Source organism: Silurus meridionalis, chromosome 5 (assembly GCF_014805685.1).
Source record: "Silurus meridionalis isolate SWU-2019-XX chromosome 5, ASM1480568v1, whole genome shotgun sequence".
Lineage (NCBI taxonomy): Eukaryota > Metazoa > Chordata > Actinopteri > Siluriformes > Siluridae > Silurus > Silurus meridionalis.
The window spans coordinates 25,393,311-25,406,768 of record NC_060888.1 but is presented as its reverse complement, the minus strand read 5'-3'; the positions used below and the strand labels follow the sequence as shown (position 1 = coordinate 25,406,768).

General features: G+C 39.6%; 1 protein-coding gene and 1 long non-coding RNA gene across 4 annotated transcripts in view; one reads left to right on the top strand and one right to left on the bottom strand.

The window, feature by feature from the left end:
* The window catches only part of tead1a (TEA domain family member 1a), a 58,590-nt gene extending 50,840 nt beyond the window's left edge, over positions 1-7,750 (bottom strand). For 2 of the 3 annotated variants that reach the window (XM_046850200.1, XM_046850202.1), the window contains exons 1-2: positions 7,614-7,750; positions 7,040-7,218 (exon numbers count right to left, since the gene is read on the bottom strand). The gene's annotated coding sequence lies outside the window, so the exon portion shown is untranslated. Of the gene's footprint in view, positions 1-7,039; positions 7,219-7,609 lie in introns of all 3 variants that reach the window. The other variant, XM_046850201.1, reaches the window with a different exon arrangement.
* On the top strand, positions 6,364-13,116 carry LOC124386386. Its single transcript, XR_006925913.1, has 3 exons — positions 6,364-7,041; positions 7,674-7,760; positions 13,024-13,116. It is a non-coding gene; the product is annotated as an uncharacterized LOC124386386 (long non-coding RNA).
* The last annotated feature ends 342 nt before the right edge of the window (positions 13,117-13,458 follow it).

Below are 13,458 nucleotides of genomic sequence, written 5' to 3'. Positions count from 1 at the left end.
CTCTTTCACTGACTCACTCACTTACACTCACCCACTAGTACTCACACACTCACACTCATATGCTCAATCTCGCTCTTTTACTGACTCACTCACTCACTCACACACTCTCACTCTTTCACTGACTCACTCACTTACACTCACCCACTAGTACTCACACACTCACACTCATATGCTCACTCTCGCTCTTTCACTGACTCACTCACTCACCACATTCACACACTCTCACTCTTTACTGACTCACTCACACTCACCCACTAGTACTCACACACTCACACTCATATGCTCACTCTCACTCTTTCACTGGCTCACTCACTCACACACTCTCACTCTTTCACTGACTCACTCACTTACACTCACTCACTAAGGCTCACATTTCCTCGCAATCACACACTCACTCACTCACACTCGGTCAAATTCACTCTATCGCACTCTCACCACTTATACTAACACACACTCGCTTACATTCTCGCTCTCACACATTCGCTCACACTTACTTTTCACTGACTTTACTCACTTACACTCAGTCGCACTTACGCTCTCGCAGTCACACACTCACTCACTAACGCACACATTCTACTTCCATTCTCCTTCTCTGAACACACACTCCTCCCTCTATCTCTTTTCTGTTTCAGTCTCTCTCTCTCTCTATTAAATATATATACACACAACACACACACACACCATCCCTCCTGCTCGGTCTTACACTCTCAGTCAGTGGTGGATATTAAAGCTACAGGTTGTTGTTCAAAACCATCCTTAGTCTCACTTACTAAAGCTCTGCCGCACTAAGCGGCCGGTTTCACGTCAGCAATGAAGGCAGCTACTAATCTATACTTTCTAGTTTTTTATTCAGAAACACACGCCCAAAAAAACCCCCATGAATTATTACAATGTCGTAATGTTAGTGATAAGTGGAACCTGCTTCCCTTATATTCCATCATACGCTCAGTTTCTATCTGATTCACTTACAAAAAAAAATTTTTTAAACAAAAAATAAAGATGGTGACGGATAGCTGCTGTAACAAAAGTGATAACAGGAAGTGACACATTTCAACTGTTTCAACTATTTTATGTTTCAGCTATAAACAGATGGAGAAAGTCTTCAACAGCTCATTTTAGGAAACATGTGCGGGCTAGATCTGAAGAGAAGATACGAGAATGCTACAAATAATATATGTATTGTAATAATAATAATTATGCAATAACAATAATCCTCCACTCCAAAACACGTAAAGCAGATCTTCACCCAGCTGGCAGGGTTTAGATCTACTAGTTCAAGTGAAGGAAAAAAATCTACAATTGTGTGCCTTCAACATTGTGGAAACAGTTTGGAGAGAAACCACGTATGGCTGGAAGAGTCCGCTGTCCCAATACTTTTGTCCGTATACTGTATAATGCAGAGCTGAATGAGCTCCACAAGCTTCAGAACGACTGGTGATGGTGCAGAGAGCATGAGGAACGATCTTCACATCATGAGTGTGTGTAGTGTGTGTAACTATTCAGTGTGTATAACAGTGGGTTATGAATATGTGAGTGTGTGTGTGTGTGTGTGTGTGTGTGTAGTGGATCCTGTAACCATTCACCATGTGTGTAGTAGTATGTTATGAGTGTGTGTGTGTGGTGGTATGTTATGTTTTTGTGGAAGTATGTATCATGATTTTGTGTGAGTGTGTGTACAGTGGTGTGTTATGATTTAGTGTGTGTGTGTATACAGTAATGTTTTTGTGTGGCGTGTGTAGGAGTGTGTTATGATTTTGTGTGCAGTAGGTAGGTTATAAGTGTAAAGTGGTGCGTTATGATTTAGTGTGTGCGTGTGTGCGCAGTAGTAAGTTATAAGTTTACAGTGGTGTGTTACGGTTTTGTGTGAGTGAGTGTGTGTGTGTGTGTTATGACTTTGTGCAAATGTATGTTTACGCCTGTTTTATGACTTTGTGTGAGTGTGTGTAGTGGTGTGTTAGGATTCCTTGCAAGTGTGTGTGTATAATAGTGGGTTATGAACATGTAGTGTTTGTGTACCCATTCACTCCATGCAAGTGTGTGTGTGTGTGTGTGTGTGTGTGTGTGTGTGTGTGTGTGTGTGTGTAGTTGTCAGGCTGCAGCCTCTTTGTCAGTGTGAGCACGGCGTGGGCCTCCTGTAGCTCGGGGCCACTCAGCACACACTATTGTTCCTGATCTCTGAGAACAAAGACGGCCACCCATGGCCCTGCCACACACACACACACACACACACACACACACACACACACACACACACAGAGCTATTGTCACGCTGAAAAACGGCCAGCCTAAATTTCATTACATATGAATTTTCTCTCACTCCCTCCCCCTACTCTGTGTGTGTGTGTGTGTGTGTGTGTGTGTCACCCGTATTTATTGTGCAATTAACAATCCATCGTATCCTTTCTGCCCTCACATGAAACACCAACATGACTCAACTCCTAATCTCTGTTGAACTTTCAGCACTGATCGTGAGGAACCCCTGCCTCAGCGACGGCGTCTGCGCAGACACCACGCACCTGTCGCTTTAAAGCGTGTGTGTGTGTTGTGTGTGTGTGTGTGTATTAAAGGCTGGAGGACCTTTTCATTCTCATTTCATCTGAAGTTCAGCATCAAACGGTAAAGACACAGCGTTTAACCGCACGGCCTCCAGACATCCCACAGAGACACGACCCGACTCGCTCAGACGTCCACGAGTCAGAGGGAAATCTGTCCCTGTTATATCACTGTAATACAATAATCTGTATAAAGGATTAGACACTGGAGGAAGTAAAGCATGGAGCTGATCCCATCCTGATACAGCGAGGACTTTGATTTACATGCTTACAAGCATATCAAGACACTTTTTGTATTAGGTCTTATTATTTTTTATACTTATATTATAATATATTAAATATTATATACCACTGGTCATGAGTCACAACAAGCAGCCAATCCTGGGCCCCTGAGCAAGGCCCTTAACCTCACAGCTGCTCAGTTGTATGAGACAAATCTGTCACTTTAAATGTAAGTAAATGTAAATAAAAAAAATCCTTTTGTGCAAAAAAGTGATACAAAAAAAGGGTAAAGGGTAGGAAGCTGGGGGTCAGCCATGATACAGATCCCCTGGAGCACAAAGGGCCTTGCTAAGTGCCCCAAGAGTGGCAGCTTGGCGATAATGGGGCTTGAGCCATCAACCTTCTGATCAGTAACTTTCAAAAAGAGAAAAATTAATTTCTACCTAAATCCAGATTTTCCTTCTTGAAGCCTGATTGTATTTATTTATATATATATATATATATATATATATATATATATATATATATATATATATATATATATATATATATTTTTTTTTTTTTTTTTCCTTAATAGACTGTGGAACCAAAAGTCTTCAGACAGCACGTGACTTTTCCAGCCGGATGTGCTTCTGCCCCAAGGAACTTTTACCACAAATTTGGAAGCACACAATTCTACTACTTGCAAAAGAATGAAATTTTCCCTTCACTTCAACTCGGAGAGCCAAACCTGTTCCATAGACTTATTATCCTGCGTTGGCTACACTGTTCTCGTGCAGGAGGTTGTGATGTGAAATGCAGTGTGTGTGCGAAACCTCATGAGGAACAATAAGAGGAATTTCGAATATGACGTTTTTCTCCGATTGCGATGCGAGTTACGCTTTTCTTGGTCACAGATCAATAAAGTCATTATTAATATTATTATTAAACAAAATGATTCAAACGCTTTTAATTCACACTTCAGGAATAAAAACTGATTGTTACAGATTTTGAACCTGCTACATATTAAAGTACACAACTCTCTACAGGTTGTGCAGATATACAATCATTGCACAACAATGTTTACTCTTTCTGCTAGTATTAGAAGAACCAGGTGGATTCGGCTCGTTTATCTGATGCAGGTCTCGTGTTTAATCAGCTTTACTGGTTCACATACATGTGAAAAACCTGACATGGGCTGAGAACAGATTGAATAATAAAACGTTACCTTACACAATTTTCAAATTCTCAATTCTGATTGGTCAGAAAATATGGATTCACTTCCTAACAGCAGCTGAAGGTAGTGCCTTGTTGTTTCCATAGTAACACTAAATGGATAAGTTGGTTGAAGAATGAGGAGACTGGACTTTCTATGGAGTCTCCAGTTTCAGTGCTGTAGGGAAAAGAGACAGAAAGAACGGGGGGGGGGTGACAGAATGAGAGAGGGAAAGAGAGACAGAATAAGAACGAGAGAGAGAAAGAGATAAAAGAGAGAGCAGAAATTAGCAAGAGCACAAGAGAGAGAGAGAGAGAGAGAGAGAATGAGAAAGCAACACAGAGAAGGAGAGAGAAGGATAGTGACAGAACGAAAGAGAAAGTTAGATGAAGTGAGACAGAGACCAGAAATTTTTGGAGTGAGATTAAGGACAGTGGGGCAAGAAAGAAAAGAAGCGACTGAGAATGAAAAAAGGTATGTGTGTGTGTGTGAGAGAGAGAGAGAAAGAGAGAGAGAGAGAGAGAGAGAAGATGCTGGTGAGGGACTGAAGTCACAAATGATCCACAAGATTAAAAGTCTCTATAAATAGAAAACTGATAGTGTTTCATGCAAAACGCAGATTTATTACTTCCTCTGAATTTACAGGTAAAATCCCTTCATTTCATCACTGCTATTTGTCTGGAGGTGTAGTAACATTCCTCCTCCTCTCTTTCTGACATGTTATTGGATCTAAAGCATCATCCTGTACATCTCCTAGAAGACCCTCGAAAACGCTGAACACCTCGAATGCCTGTTACCTACTGAGGCACGCAGAGCACATGGTGTGTCTGCAGAATACACACGTGTGCAACCTGCATGCATGTGTGTGTGTGTGTGTGTGTGTGTGTGTGTGTGTAAGACACAAGTCTCGCTTCTATACGTCTCTCCAGGAAACGTTACACACACTGTGCCTTTGGTGATTCCTCAATCACAAGATCTGAGATAACACAGGTGGCTCTAGTAACTTCCAAACCATTCTCACATCACCAGACTTTCAAAAGTAAGCTGTTCCCTCTTTCCACAAACACACACACACACACACACACACACACACACACACACACACACACAGACAGACGTTAAAGAGAAATAAACCATTATGGTACTGATAAGCTAAATTACCAGATAGCATCAAGTCACACCATCTGGCACCTGCACTCCTGACGCCTGTTGCTGGCGTGACAATGTGCAGCCCCCACTGTGCACACACACACACACACACACACACACACACACACAAGACTGATCGGAGAACAGCGCACTGAACACAAGCACTCGGACGTCGTTTAGCCTACAGGTGCGTTTGACACTAAACCAGATGTCAGCAGGAGAATAGGGCCGGCTGTGGAGCGATTCAAACCCTCAAAGCTCAACAATGAGGCCCCCTTTCACTTCCTCCCATCCTCCCATCCTCCCTTCCTCCCTGCTTTCCCACAATCCCCTGCTCCCACAGGGAGTCCTGTGTAAGAAGCCTGGTGCGTTTTTTCCCTCTATTGTTCTGCTACTAAAGTTTGCACTCGGTGAATCATTGACATTGTAAAAAAAATTCATTTCAGCTCGAGATTTTGATACGAGCCCGGGTTTAGCGCTGAACACCGTCCGAGACTTCGGCACATGGATCTATTTTACTACTACCACGTGAACTGCAAAAACGAGCAAAAAGTTCACTTTCAATCCTTTACATTAATTACAGGCTGCTTTTTTTTGCCAAGAAAAAAAAAATGACAACTTTTTTTCCAAAAAAAAAAAGTATAGTGATATTTTTTTAGCTTGAAATGATTATATTTATAAATCACATGACCTGCAAAGGATGTTTTCTGGGCACTTTAAAGAATTTGTGAATGCAACAACAACAAGTTATAGGATCAGGAATGAGTACGTTTTGATAGATAGATAGATAGATAGATAGATAGATAGATAGATAGATAGATAGATACTTGTATATTAAAAAATCATTATATATAATCATTATAAATGTATATATATATTTTTTTCTTTTTTTTATTTATATAATTTATTTTTAATATACATGTATACTTGTGTATAGTATATATATAAAATATACAAGTATCTATCTATCTATCTATCTATCTATCTATCTATCTATCTATCTATCTATCTATCTATCAATTATATACACACACACTTGCATATTGTTGTCTATATATAATATATTAAACGCACAAGTGTGTGTGTGTGTGTGTGTGTGTGTGTGTGTGTGTGTGTGTGTGTGTGTGTAAATAAAACGTTCAACGATTAGGAAAACATAAAAATGTACAAAACGAACATTTCAACCCAACAACACAAAAAACACAAAGGGGCAAGCAAACAAACAAACAAACAAACAAGCAAACAAACAAACAAACAAATAAATACAGAGGAACTGCAGCTGTTTTTCGCGACTATTCGCATTAATGATTAACAAAAATCCCAACAGTGGACTTTCTCCTTCCACTTCCCCTCTAAAATCTTACACACATTCAGAGAAAAGCTTTAAACTTGATCAAATGGTCCAAACTTTGAGATTTAAAGCAGTAAAAAGAGAAAAAGAATCGGATTAAAGGCTCCAGTTTGTTGATTAGCTCCTGCTGCTAACTACATTTACGTAGTTACGTAAAGTGCGTAGTGCGGTTTCGGTCGCGTTTACGCAGAAAAATAAAAACAGTTTATTTTATAATTGTAATTTGTTTACCTCTAAAATCGTACAATGTATTGAATAAAACGCCACGAAAGCGGTTTCTGAAGGGGAAAAAGTTTCGAAGTGAATCCTGGTATCAGTGTTTATGAGCAAAAAAACTAAATAAAGAATGAAATGCTTTATATTTTGATGTTTACACCTTAATTAAAGAACCGAATTAATCTTTTGGATAATTATTTCTATAATAACACCCACTCGTTTTCTTTCTGATGAAGGATTAAAGGAAAGAAGAAGAAAGGAGGAAGGAAGGAAAGACGGATACATGTAACAGTAAGAGGAAACAGGAGCTCCAGAGTTACAGATTGTTGAAGGACACAAAAACTGAGAACTTACAGGTGAGAAGAAATAAAAAAGTCGTCCTCAGGGGTCAAAAGCGGTTTGTATCCAGTTTCCAAGTCGAGCAGAAAAAAGCAGAAAATGTCCAAAAAGAAGAGAAAAGTGATCTGAAGTGATGGGATGTGATGTTGCTCCTCTCTTCTGTCCTGTTTGAGGAGCTTTGGAGGTTTTTTCTCCTTGAAACGCAGAAAACAAACACATTAGTTCTAAAGATTTGAAGAACTGATACACCAGAAGTCCTTCTTTCTCCATCCGAGCTCCAGGTTTTCATGTATTTTCTTGTATACTGGAGTTGATAGGAGATATGGAGGAGATATTGGAGAGACCATTAATAACATCACCACCACCAACACACATGGCATGGAAAAGGTTGTTTATAATGAGTCTGTTCTCATTTCAGATGTTATTCATTCTAGTAAAAAGATATTTGTTTGGAAATGTTTGGGTTGGAAAAAAAAGTCAGAAAGTGAAGTAAAACCAACTACGGAGATGTTCAGAGTGAAGAGCAGGAGAACGCGGTGTAACTTGTGGAGCTTAGAGGAGATAGAAGGACTTATGGAAGAGGACTTACCCGAGATCAGCTTAAACCCTGAATATATGTGCTTTTGGACCTGTTTGCTCGCTTGGACAGAGAGAAGGGGCGTTGAGAAAGCTGGAGGATGAGGTTCCTGGCGGCTCTGAGCGACAGGAACACGAGGTGGATCTCCAGCGATGTGAGGTATGTGCGGAATGAGAGCTGGAATGATGTGAACGCGGACACACCGAGAGAGAGAGAGAGAGAGAGAGAGAGTGTGTGTGTGTGTGTGTGTGTGTGTGGTTGCGCGCCCCCGCGCGACGCCTGAGCGGTCTTTCGGTCTGAAGCTCCGCCTGGAGGACACACACTAAGCACACACACATTTAACACACAGACAACACACATAATACACAACATATAGCACACACATAACATAAACAAACATATTACACACACACACACACACACACACACACACACACACACACACACACACACACACACAGATTTAACACACAAACAACACACATAATACACAACATATAGCACACACATAACATACACAACATATTACACATGCACATATAACACACACACAAACAAATATAATGCGTACACATAACACACACACACACACACATTTAACACACACAAACAACACACATAATACACAATATATAGCACACACATAACATACACAACATATTACACATGCACATATAACACACACACACACATAACACACACACACACACATACACACACACACACACACACACACACACACACACACACATACACATTTAACACACACAAACAACACACAATACACAACATATAGCACACACATAACATACACAACATATTACACATGCACATATAACACATAGCACACACAAACAAATATAACACGTACACATAACACACACACACACACACACACACACATACACACATTTAACACACACAAACAACACATAATACACAATATATAGCACACACATAACATACACAACATATTACACATGCACATATAACACACACACACACATAACACACACACACACACATACACACACACACACACACACACACACACACACACACACATACACATTTAACACACACAAACAACACACAATACACAACATATAGCACACACATAACATACACAACATATTACACATGCACATATAACACATAGCACACACAAACAAATATAACACGTACACATAACACACACACACACACACACACACACATACACACATTTAACACACACAAACAACACATAATACACAACATATAGCACACACATAATATACACAACATATTACACATGCACATATAACACATAGCACACACACACAAACAAATATAATGCGTACACATAACACACACACACACACACACACACACACACACAATATATTATATATAGCAAATACATATAATATATCTATTTATATATAATATAAAATATAAATAACACTCACACATACACATAACACACACACACACACACACACATAATACACACACATTTAACACACACAAACAACACACATAATACACAACATATAGCACACACATAACATACACAACATATTACACACACACACATATACACACACACACATATACACACACACACACATACATAACACACACACACACACACACACACACACACACACACAATGCACTACACATAACACACACACAGATTTAACACACACACAAAATGTGCACATACATACACAATAAACATATATGACGACACAGAGATTTAACACACACACACACAATGCACACATACACACACAGATTTAGCACACACACAAAACACACATGTACACAACACATGCAATAAACATATGTAACAGATTTAATACACACACACATTTAACACACACAAAACACATACACACAACATATTCATGCTCAAATAACACACACACACACACACACACACACACACACACACACACACACACACACACACATTTTCGACATTCTTTGACATAATTATTAAGGCAGGCAGATCATTTCTTCTTTATTTAGAAGGCTCAATCTTGGGCCCGTTCTTATTCTTCTTGAACTGATAAGGCTCCAGTTCAGGTGTTCATCAGGGTTGAGGAGGTCATGGCTCTGTGCAGGAAACTCCAGTTTTTCCACTCCAACCTTCACACACCACTCGCATTGCGCTCTGGGGCATCGTCATGCTGGAACACTGTTTGTGTTACTTAGTTCCAGTGAAATTTTATTTGTACATTTGGGGGGAAATGACATATGAGTAGATGATCAGATGTTTACATACTTTTAAATTAGATTTGAATAATTCTAGACCTACAAAAGTTAATTACTGCCAATGACGTTAGATTTTGAGGGTATTTTCACTTATTTATTCAACAAAGTGAAGACTTTGAACTTATTCTTCATTATCTTTAAAAGGTACTTGTGACTCCACTACAGCTTGCAACTTGGGTCAGCACATAATTCGAGTGGATCTGACTCCACTATGGAACATGAGAAAACAGCTAATAATGTACATTTTTGCAGACCATCCAACACCCACCCTGTAAATAGTTAGGTGGAGAAGTGGAAGCTCAGTGTTTAAAGGTTCTGGGTTACTGTTTGTTCAGTAGTTCAAGCCCCAGTATGGCCAGACTGCCACTCTTGGGCCCCTTGAGCAAGTCCCTTAACCCTCTGTACTCCAGGGGTGCCGTATCATGACTCCAGCTTCTAAAATTGCTTAGATATGCAAAAAATTAAGAATTTTACTGTGCTGTAATGAACATGTGAGAAGTAAAAAGCATCTTTATTAACACTAGTTTCGTCATCTGCCAGAAGGTGAACTTTTCTAGGTCTTGAGAAGAAGGGTTCCTCATAAAAAAATATCAAAAACAAGCCTGATCGACAGGACATACTGAATAAAAACCATGAACATGACCATCTGTGCCTTGTGAACATCCTGAACCCTGGTTCCTATAACAATCATTATACAGGATTCAGAGTAAAGGTCCGTATTGTACCTTGTATTTTTTTTCTGTAAGATTAGAGAGAAACCACCTGAGAGAAGCTTGTGAGGAAAAATAATATCCTTGTTTTGTGGATTTTGCACATGTAACTGTTGTTTCTCTTCTAAATAAAAATCGGTTGCAATATGCAAAAAAAAAAGTCAAACTTTTAATGTTACAGGTGTAAAAATGGATGCTAGCATGGCGGTACTACACAGTAACAAATGGCTAGTGTGTCCTATTACTGATGTCGCCGGTTTAGCGACCGTTAATCAGTGTTAGCACGTGCTTGGAACGGCGTGTGGTAATGAAGTTTCATCTATAGAAGACTTCAATCACAGTAGGGTGATGAGACGCTCAGCCGCAGTAAGACATTTAAATGGTGGAAACGTTTTAAAGATGGCCGCACATCCGTCAGTTATGATTGCGGTCGTCTTGGTTCCCAGCCAACAGCAGCCATTCCTGTGAATATTCAGCGCGTGGAACCACAGTTCCTGGATAATCGACGCATAACCTGTGGTGAAATTGCACAATTGATAAAGTGCACTGAAGTGAAGTAGGCTGTCCATGGCAGAGGGGAAGAGTTATCAAATATTCTACTCAAGTAAAAGTATTGTAACTTCATTAACATTTTTTTTAAGTACAAGTAAAGTTACCGGTACAAAAATCTCCTCAAGTAAAAGTAAAAAAAGTTAAATTAAAACGTAAAATTTACAGAGTTCCTTTTTTTTAACAGGAGGGATTCGAGTGTGTTTAAAAAAGGACAAGTATCTCAATTAGTGTTTTTTAATTGAAGGGACCCCTTCACAAATTAAGGTGCAATAACAAAACAATTAATTTTTTTTCTTTTTCTTATTCTGGCTTCTCCCGTTAGGGGGCGCCACAGCGGATGATCCGTCTCCATACCCCCCTGCCCTCTAAATCTGCCACTTTCAACCCAACCACCTGCATGTCTTCCCTCACCACATCCATAAACCTCCTCCTTGGTCTTCCTCTTTTCCTCCTTCCTGGTGTCTCCATCCTCAGCATTCTCCTACTGATATACCCCATGTCCCTCCTCTGCACATGTCCAAACCATCTCAATCTCACCTCCCTCACCTTGTCTCCAAAACGTCCTACATGCGCTGTCCCTCTAATAAATTTATTTCTAATCCTGTCCATCGTCGTCACTCCCAACGAACATCTCAACATCTTCAGCTCTGCTACCTCCAGCTCCACCTCCTGTCTTTTACTCAATGGTGCTGTCTCTAAACAAAAAATTAAATAAAATTCAATAAATTCAATAACACTACAGTTTATGAATTGAGTCTAATGTCACTTTTGCAGCAAAAAAATTATTATTATTATATTATATTATTTTACTTTCAGCTGGGTTTTTCTTGTCCGTCTCCATCGATCTTTTCTTCTTCGTTTGTTCAACCAACTGGCTGCATTTTTTCCCCTTGCATTATTTTTATATATATATATATATATATATATATATATATATATATATATATATATATATATATATATATATATTTTTTTTTTTTGTGTAACAGATATGATTTAAAATGTAGTTAAATCCAATACATCAAACAAAACATAAAAGAATAAAATTACAGATTTTAAAATTTACTTAAAAAATTTAAAGTACACAAAAAAATGTGATTTGTTACTTTCCACCTGTGGATGGTAAGTCCACAAGTCCTATAATCCAATAATATAAAGTATTATACCTGCATGTTATAAAGCATAGCTAAATCAAAAAGTGCTAGGTGATGTCCTAACATCAGCACAGCAGCTGCTACCATGGTCACATGACCTTCATATCACTAGCATCAACTCCACATCGTCCAGGTCGTGTGTATGTCAGTTTTATGTGGAGGAAAGTGTTTCCTAGCTTGCACAGGTCAGCAGGGAACCCATAAATGCCATGGGAGCTGCTGTTCTCCACTACACGCTTATGCACACACACACACACACACACACACACGCATGCGCACGCAGGCACATGCATTAGTATGAGTACGCAATAATCCTTCACTTTCCCATATGATGGAATTAATTCTTCTCGGACAACAGCGAATTTACGGTTAATGGGGGCTTTCGGTATCTTTTTTCGAAAGGGCAAATAGGATCTGCGCGTGAATGATTGCCCCCCTGTGGTCAGAGGCGGCCGAGGCTGAGAGCAGTAAATAGGATGACCGAGGATGATACAGCAATGCACAGCATTAAAATGCTTTCAAGTATCTGTCAGCCGAGCCGCTGGGATTCAGAAATCCGGTTTAGTGCAACGTTGACTGATACGCTCCCATAAGGAGGCTTTTATTTCCTAGAGCATGAATTCACTTATATTTCGTTGTTATTCCATTACAGATATTTGTTTTGAGGTTTTTTTCGGACTCTAATGCACGTCGAAGGAAAAATTGCTGAAGGTTTAACTAGGCGTTTTTTTTTTTCTCCAGCAGGTCCACGTGTGCATTCCTCAAGCAAAACAGAATGGATGAGCTGACAGGAAGTTTGTGTTAACTTCAAACAATCACTCTGTACAAACATGGTGAGATGAAAAGCATCAACATTTCGTACATGTCCTTGTAAATATCGCATTTTACACCTGAGCAGTTGAGGGATAAGGGCCTTGCTTAAGATCCCAGCTTTAGCAGCTTGGTAGTGCTGGGCTTTGACCTCAAGACCTTCTACTCAGTAGTAGTCCAGGGTCTAAACCAGTGGGCTACAACATCTTATACATCTTAGAATGCAGAACACATCCTGATTCTGATGGGCCACAAAAAGAAGACCACAGATGTCAGGTCACAGCCAAGCCAAGGGAGATGATAGATAAGTGGTTAAGGGATTAGCCTTTGGATCCAGTGGTTGTGAGTTCAAATCTCAGCCCCCAC